Here is a 9888-nt window from a genome sequence, read left to right on the forward strand (position 1 = left end):
TTAGGGTAATAACTTGGAAAAAGAAAGTTTGCATGTATAATAGTGAAAACATAGATCCAAGGTATTTAGGGTTGCATGTACACCTTAGGAGTGTTAGAATGCTCAAAACCCATCAATAATAAGATGTAAAAGTTTTATCATTCCAAGGGTAAGGCCAAGTTTGGATCTTCCAACCAAGGTCTTACGAGAAAATTCAATTATGAGATAGCTCCTAACACTAATCTCAAAGAGTTTGTGTGTTTTTAATGCCAAGGAAAGGGTCACTGGAGACGTAGATACTAGAAGTACCTAGAAGATTTGAAGAAGAACAAGGCCAAGGGTATTATTTTTTATGACTGAATTCCATAGTATGTCAACTTCTAGTTCTTGGGATTGCTCGGATTTATAGGAACTTAAGGAAAGTAAAAGATTAAAGCATGGGTAGTTAAACCTGATCATAAGGAACATAGGAATTGCACCTGTTACTAGGATCGGGGAGTACAAGCTCGTTCTTAATAATGGTGTCTCTTTTAGTTTATTAAATGGTTTCTACTCGCCAAATATGGCTCGAAAAATTATTTACTTTCATGCATTGTACAAGGATGGTTTTCATTATTCGTTTGATAATCATAATGGTGACATTTTGGTTTATAAAAGTGGTTCTTTTATTTTCAAAGCTAGTCCTTGTGGTGTGTATGAAAGTGTTGTTTGTGTTGGAAACTCTAATAATCTAATTTTAAATGTTGGTTCTTATAATAATGTGTTGGATAAATCATGATGATGGCATTGTCGTCTTGGAAACATAAACAAGAAACACATAGTCAAGCTCTAAAAGGATTGGATCATTTGACCTAGATTTGAATGATGTATGCAAGTCTTGCTTACTTAACAAGATGAAAAATCTTCTTTCATGGGAAACTATAAAAGTGGCAAAGACCTGTTGGACCTAATCCACACTGATATATGTGGACCGTTCAGATTCGCCACAAGATATGGTGAACGATACTTTGTGACTTCTACTAATGATTTTAGTAGATATTGATATATGTACTTAATAAAGCATAATTCAGAAACCTTTGAAGTGTTCAAAGAATTCCAAAAGGAAGTTAAAAACAAACTCGGCAAAAAAATCAAGATCCTCCGATTCGATAGGGGTGGAGATACTTGAGTCTTGAATTTATCAATCAGTTAAAGGATTGTGGGATTTTCTCACAATTTTCTCTTCCCAGAAATAGCTGCTAATATATTAAACCTCTTACCAACTAAGAATCTCACTAAGATACCATCTAAAATGTGCAATGGGAAACCTCACAGTCTTGCATATTTGAATGTTTAGATTTGTTAAGTTTTTGTTTCTCACAAGGCCTAACGATAAACTAAAACCTAGATCGGAAAAGTATTACTTCGTGGGCTATCCACAAAAGTCTTTTGGATAGTTGTTGTTTAATCCTTCTGAGAACAACGTTTTCATTTCTCAAAAGGGATTCTTCCTCGAGAGGGAGTTAATATCTAAATAGACTAGTAAGATCCCAATAGATCTTGAAGAAATTCAAGAGTCAAACAAAGAAGAACATGTAGTTTAAACTAGAACTCGACCTGAGGTTGAATAACATGTTGAACAAAATTTTATGATTCCAACTCACCCCCCTCCCCTCATAGATCTAATAAAGTATGTCTTCCTCTTGAGCTCTATGGTTTCCACATTGAAACACAAGGAGAAGTGCTAATTAGTGATCGTACACTAGTTAGTATGGATGAACCATCCAATTATACATAAGTGATGGAAAGCTATGACACTATTATATAGAAGAAGAGTATGGAAAAAGAAATTCAATCCATGTATGATAACCAAGTTTGAAATTTGGTTGATCCTACGCCTGAAATTAAAATGGTTGGGTGCAAGTGGATAAATAAGAAGACCAACGTGGATAGAAATGTACACACGTTTAAATCTAGGCTAGTTGCAAAGGGTTATACTCAAACTTAAGGGATCGATTATGAGAAAACCTTCTCACCAGTAGAAAACATTAAATCTATTAGAATATTACTTGCCATAGCTGCTTTTAATGATTTTAAAACATGGAACATGGATATGAAGACTGCCTTACTTAAGGGAAAATTGACAGATGGTGTCTACATGACACAAACTAAAGGATTCATTGATAAAAAATATACTAATAGAGTGTGCAAGCTTTAGAGATCCAATTATGGACTCAAACAAACATCCTGTAGCTAGGATCTTTACTTTCATGAAAATGTCAAACAATTTTGATTTTCAAGAAGCGACGATGAGTCTTGCATATATTTCAAAACTAGTGGGAGTAATGTAGTCTGTAACACCTACAGATTCGGGTTAGTCAATTTAGAGACAATAAGCGTCAAAAATAACTTTTTTTGATATAAGATTATTTAGAATAAATAATCCTGACCAAGTTATAGTATATGTCACAAGGGTTCCGTACATATAAAGAACGCTGAAATCCGAGTTATGACAAAGAAGTTATGACCCGTCGAAGTTTTACGGCAAAACCGGCACGGCACCGGGAATCGTAAAAAGTGAATTTACGACAAAATACTTTCTAGCCTTAGCGATCTAAACAAAAGTCGTAGTATATGTTAAACCGAGAGTGTGCATAAAAAGAACGTCCAAATCTGACCTCGTATGAGGAAGTTATGATTTTTCTAAGATTTAGCACAGCAGTGCACAGCCCGAAATTCGAATTTTAGATCGGTCGATTTTTAACCAAAACAGTCTAAACGAGAATATAAGATCTTGTTAATAGGAGCTCAACGATAAAAAGACAGTCGAAAACGGAGCTCGGATGCAAGATATGGAGGAAACTTAGTCCATACTCTTCAAACGCGACAAATTCGATACAGATTTGTAAATTCGAGATAGAATGAGAATTAGCCGATAGAGTCTAAATGAAAGTTGTGGTGCTCATAAATACCAACGCGTGGATATAAATAACGTCGAGAATAGATCTCGTATGTTAAAGATATGGACGGAACTTGGTCCCTACTCTTCGAGCGCGATAAACTCGATACAGTTTTCTAAATCTGGGATAGATAGAGAATTAGTTGACGGCGTCTAAATGAAAGTTGTATTACTCATAAATACCAACGCATGGATATAAAGAACGTCAAAAATGGAGTTCGTATGAACGAGCTATAATTTTTAATAGCACATTTATGTATTAAAATAAAGTGTAAATCATATATACGTATACACATATATACATATGTATATATCATTAGAAAGGTATCGACGATGTGGTCGTTATAAGACTAGTGTTGAGTACTTCCGACATTAGTTTAGTACGAATATCATTAAATCTATTTAAAATAGTACTATAAAGGGGTGTTTAGTCATTTAAGTAAATATAGAGGGTGATTTTTGAAAATTCAATTACTATAAATAAGAGCCTCTAGCCTCTCATATTTCTTGCACCATTCTCTTGATTCAAGAGTCTTTCTCTTCTTATCCCCTGAGCATTTCTGTCCCTCGTGATTCGACTTCACTTTCTGTAGTTTTTAGTATAGTAAGGTGAGCGCTGAAGCGCTGTAAGAATCTTTCTTAGAAAGATTCAGCGACGAAGTTCTGCCCCTGCAGAGCCCGATTCCTAGCTAAGTAAGTTATGCTACCCTACTTTAAATATAGCTTATAATATCGTTATTATGAACCTATAAATAAAATTTATCAGTGATTCAAAGTCGTTATACTGATTGAACTACTTACGGGAGAGGTGTCTAGAATGGTCACGTTGGGCTTGGTTGTTGGATTTCAGAAAAGCTATATGCCGAAATGGTCCTGCCTCCCAACTGTCCTGCCTGGATGATCCTTACTTGATAGATCATGAAGTAGACTCTGAGTTAGTGACGAATCTAGACTAATAATTAGTCGCAATAAATATTACACTAAAATCTAGTGGTAATAATACTAGGTTTCGTCGAAGGAAATTATATTGTTAAGAAGCGAAGCGTTGTCCGAGTTTGGAATCATCACTTTAACAAGTGAGTGCATAGTTACTTTCATCTTACACATAGATATGAAGTATTTTATATAAATTACGTGTTATGTGTGCATATTATTTGAATACTTGCTTTCTATGCTGGATGAATGATTTTATACATGTTTTAAATGATTTAAACTGTATATGTATTTTATATCTACGAATATGTTGGGTAAAACATGGGTAGATGAACGATGAGAGCTGAAAGATGGTATGAGTACACATTGGCAGCTATAGACTTAGTGCCTAATAAATAACATCGACAACTATGGACTTAGTGCCTATTAGATAAACACCGGTAGCTATGGACTTAGTACCTGTTAGAGAAACGTTGGTAGCTATGGACTTAGTACATGTTAGATAAACGCTGGTAGCTATGGACTTAGTGCCCGATAAATGAAGATTAACAGCTATGGATTTAGTGCTTTACGAACGAGCATTGGCAGCTATGTACTTAGTGCCTGTCATATGAACCCTGGAAGCGATGGACTTCGGAATGAACGAATGCAGGATAGATGATTCTTAGGGTAGACCCTTAAGAATAACGAAGATAATAGGGATGAGTAATTGGGTTAATTGTTTGATGATTAAACATAATAATTATATTATTATGGGTTGAAAACCCTATGTACTCACCAGGTTTCCCAACCTGGCCCACTCAGTTTATTTGTATCACAGGTGTCGATATGAAGTTACATTACACTGAGAGATTAAGGAGACATAAATCACTAGTGATAATGAATGTAAGTACTGTTTATGATTATGTTTTTGTATTAACGATGACATCCCAATGTTTTAAAATGAATAAAATACATTTCTTCGGAGATGCTTTGATAACGTATTTATCATGTTTTTCTACGAATAAATTCCGCAACTCTTTTCTTTAAAAGGTTACTCTGATTTTCAAAATAAAGCATAAACAAATCTGTTTTTTCTGGCCGTGAAAAATCCGTGAAAATGATACATATTTTTTTCAACAAAACAAACGACCATACATTCATATACCCATTTTCCCTATCAATTATATACATTTTATTAATATTTAAATTAATAAACACAATTTAGAGACAACTCAACATCTAATATCAACAAAAATTATTTGTAGAAACTAATAATTAACATTTAAAATTATTTTTATACATAAAAATATGTTTCGTGATGGATGCACCAGGTATGGAACACCAGTAGTTTAATTTGGAGGACAAGACATCGTATAAAAATGTTTGACATAATTTATTTAGAAAACGTAAAACTAATATGAATTTTAGTATGACGATTAAAAAACACTAATATAAATTTCAATTAATAAGATTAACAAAATAAGAATGAACTCATGAACATTATATATATTTTAACAAATAAAACTATTAACCAAATTGATTTTTTCTAAAAGAAATAAAGATTCTTTTGTTTAGTAATATAAACTAGCGAAGTATCCTCGCTTTGTCGGGGTTAGATTTGGATTTGACTATTTTGGAAATGAGCCTAACATTGGCGTATATGCATTGTATCCTCCTCCTCCTCCTCAACCACCACTACTACCACCGCTACTGCCATTGTGAGACACCCGACTAACTGGCTGGAAGTAATCTTCCCTGGGTGTTACTCTGTCAACAACCACAGTTGCACCCCCATTTCATGGGTTTCAGACATGAGAAGATCATCCACATAATTTTTAAGAAAATAAATAATATAATGTAATTGTTTTCAAGTTGGATAAATTTTCATGGAATAAAATGATTAAAGTCTACCTCCTATATTCATCTTCTGGAACTGAGGGAGGATTTCTAGCAACAAATTGATCGAAATCTCCATGAATATATGTCTTAAACTTCATATTTAAATTACCAAAATCACCCTTGAGAGAATCACATATGCAAAGTACTGATACATTCCCCGAGAAAATAGGGTAAATGCCATGTGAATTTTAATGCAAAGATTCGAATTTTTTACTCATGTCAAACAGGCATTCCCATAATGTCACTGTGAGCTTTTTCAGTCAGGTCTGTAGCTAGTCTTTTTGGCTACTGTAAGCAACTCCATAATGGCTTCCTTCCAGAACTTTCTGGATAAACAACAAATTATATTGAACCTATCAATTTTTATAATAATTGATTGACAATGGAAGAATAATTTTATGCAAATACACACACACGCATTTGCAGCACATACAAACGAATATGTAATAAAAACTGCAAAAAAATTCTTGAATTGCCTCTAGTTTTTGGCGATATCTGGATAGAGAGCTAGAACTTTCCCCATCTCCATTCTCATGCAAAGCAATCACACACAATATTATGGGGATATCTATTGATTCTCTTTTATCATGGGTTTGCTCGGCTGACTTTGATGGATAGAGGGAGAAATTTTGATGGATTGACTTCAATCATGGGTTTAAAGTCTCTTTCCTTCAAGAAAACTAAGATGCAACTCCTTCATAATAAAAATAAAAAAAACAAAACCAAAAGATGATGGAGTGAAGCCGGTGATATTTAACTAGTCGATCTCTCGTGTAATTTTCCGAGGGTTTCCAAAGACCTTTCCTAGGTCAGCATATCTATACAGAATGTAAACAGTAAGTGATCCTGTAATGATTGTTACTGATAGAGGTGATATCGGTGAGAATCGACCGGAACTGAATTCGAATCCCTAATCGCCTACCAGAAATCCAGTTGGGTAATCAAACATATCTTTTGGCTTTTGAGCGGTGGTTTGTTGGAAATCGAAGGCCTAGAGAAGGATCAGAGTAAAATCGAGGAAGTCATCATCGCCAAGGTTATCGATAGCAATAGCGAGGAAATAGCGACAACCCACTTATACGCTACGTAGCGATAACGATGAAATAGCGACATCTATTTCATGTTTTGTGATTTCTTATAAAATTAAACACTATATTTACCTGCACCTATTCAGCAATTAAAAATAACACATATAACTAACAAGTACCAGTTCTATTAAGCTAACTCTAAGTTCCAAAAGATTTTTACCACAAAAGATTGGTTAATTTTAGACTCTAAAGTCTAAAATTAAGTTCTAATACCACAAAAGAATGGTTATTTTTAGACTCTAAAGTCTAAAACTATGTTTCAATACCACAAAAGAGAGTGTTATGACTCTAAAAGTATAAACTCTAAAATACCACTAATCGACTAATCGTTATCCTCATCCTCCTCAAATACGAGTTCATCTCCCCCCTCTATTTCAACAAACTCCTTATAAACCGCAACATCATTTTCCTCTTTAGGTTCATCTACCAAATTAGGTTGTCTAGCTCTAGATCTACCTTGTGAGCTCGACTCAGCAACCCCAGCAGCCCCTTACATCCCACCTTGCCTCCTACTTGGTGTTGTTGTTCTCCTAGTTAGATGAACCGACTTATCCGCCCCCATAGCCTCTGCCACAACATCCCATCTCAAGTCATCACCCTCAAACACGAGACCATCATCACCACTCGCTAACCACTCGAACGGGTCATATATGTGCGAGTCTTCCAAGATGATCGGGTCGATCATATCCCACATATCATACCTCCTTCTTAATGCTCGATTATATTTGATGTAAACTAAATCATTTAGTTTTTGTCGTTCAAGACGGTTTCTTTTTTCGAATGGATCTACAAAAATAAAATTAAACCATTAGTAAATAGTGCAATGGATCTTAATCTTAAATAAATGAACAACTTACATGTTCAAAAACACTCCAGTTACGCTCACACCCTGATGAGCTACAAGTAAGACTCAACACCTTCATAGCAAACTTCTTAAGTGTTGGTGCTGATGGTCCATATTGTATCAACCATTTCGCTGGTGCAAGTGTTGTTCTTAATTTAACAGCCATATGTTGCGCAAATAACTCTTCTGCACCAGTATATATAGAGAGCTCCTGGTGAATCTTGGTCTCGTCTTCTTCTGATGACATCTTATGTATACATGCCATCAAGCCCTTAATCACCTCACTATCTTCTTTTACTCTTGGGTTGTTGTAAAAAATACTCGGATTCAGATATTGACCAGTCGCATGCAAATCTTGCCGAAGTTGACAATTCCACCTATCATCAATGATTTTGAAGAAAGCTCTGTATTTGTTAAATTTTTTGTTGAATAAGTATGCAATCTGCTCCTTTTCCCTATCCATGGCTTCATAAATGTACCCCATAGCCGGCTTTCTTTCACTATCTACCAATCGAAGCACCAGTAGTAATGGTTCACCAACTTTGACAGCAATGTCAATGTTGATCCAAAAATTAGGTGAAAAAATTGTTGTAACACATTGAGTTCCTCCCTCCTCCCCTTTGAACCTGCTTTTGTTCCAAGCTTCAGACGTGAACAACTTCTTCAAACTTGCCTTATGACTCCTAAGGCAATTCGGAGTTAAGAGGGAGGTTGCAAACCAGGTCTTTGTGGGCCTAATCATATCTCTTTGACCCGTAAAGTCTCTCAACATATTCAAGAGCAATGTGCAGTTGTAAATGTAAGTGTTAACCACAATTGCTTTGTCTAGTGTCTTCTTAAGATTAGTCACTTTGAATATGTCTTCAAGCATGAGGTCAATGAAATGCGCATCACATGGAGTCTAATAGATGTGTGGATATTTTGCTTCCACCATTTTCCCCACCAAAACATTATTGGCAGCACTATCTGTTACAATTTGAACCACATGATCGGGGCCAATTTCTTTGATGAAGTAGTCAAACAACGTAAACAAATTCTCTCCTGTTCAAACAACAACAAAAATAGTCAATAACAGTCAATACAAGAGTGAATAATAGTCAAAAATAGTAAAGAACATAAACAGCCACAATAGCAAATTAACATAAAACTATCTGATTAAACTATATACAAGAGTGAATAACAGTCTTAACTCTTAAAACTATCTAACAACCATGGTAAATAACAGAAGTACATAACAGTATATGCTAGAACATAAACAACAAAGAACATAAACATAAGTAAAAAACAAGAACAATGAATACTTGTATGAGATTAAGAAGATGCATCTACAGATTCTAGAAACATACTTCCTCGTGGAGTATTCACTAAGAAGTTGATAGGTGCTCTTCCTTTCCGGTCCCTCCAACCATCAGCCATCAAAGAACACCTGATTGCCTTCTTCTCGGTCTTATTAAGTATCAAAAGGTTCTTTGTGTGCTCCTTCTCTAGCTTTAACAGGAGAACACGTACCTCATGGTAGCTAGGGGGTTTCATACCGGGACCATGTATATCAATGGCTTCAAGTGCATGCCCTAAACTATCATACTTCACCGCGTTGAATGCAAGACCTGCATCATACATCCAAAGGGCGAACTTCTGAACCATGTCACCTCTTAGTTTTTTTGTGAAGTTGTTTATGTTCGGGGATTCCCACCAAGTACCCCTTCTTCTTCCCTGTTTCATTGGATGGCCTAAAATGAGTATCCAAAGCGCCTTTTACTTTCTTGTTGTGCAGGGTTGACTTGGATGACGAAATAGACCTCTTTGCTAACGAAAAAGGAACCTCACCAGCTTCTTCTTCATCTTCATCATTTATATCCACCACATCATCATCAAAGTGAGGAATGCGATTCCTTTCAACTTTATCTTGTTTATGTTTCTCAAAAATGTCTTTAAAAAGTTTCCTAACATCTAGCGGAGCTCTAAGACATTTGCAAACTGAGGTGGAATCAGGTCATGTTTATGTCTTGTAATCCCACCTTTGGCAACATTTGCATAATAATTACACAACACCCAGTTTGTAGTTCCTACAACTCTTTTCTCATGTTTCCAGCCAATATCATCATCTTTTACACCAGGAGGCATGCCTGAAATTGGGAGCATTAAGTCAAATATTAGTTTCCAAAAAGAAGTATAAGAATCATAAGAATCACATAATCAAGATCACATAGTTGAAGTCTTGCAGA

Source organism: Lactuca virosa, chromosome 5, assembly GCF_052849685.1.
Source record: "Lactuca virosa cultivar CGN04683 chromosome 5, Lactuca_virosa_CGN04683_v6, whole genome shotgun sequence".
In the NCBI taxonomy this organism is placed as follows: Eukaryota; Viridiplantae; Streptophyta; class Magnoliopsida; order Asterales; family Asteraceae; genus Lactuca; species Lactuca virosa.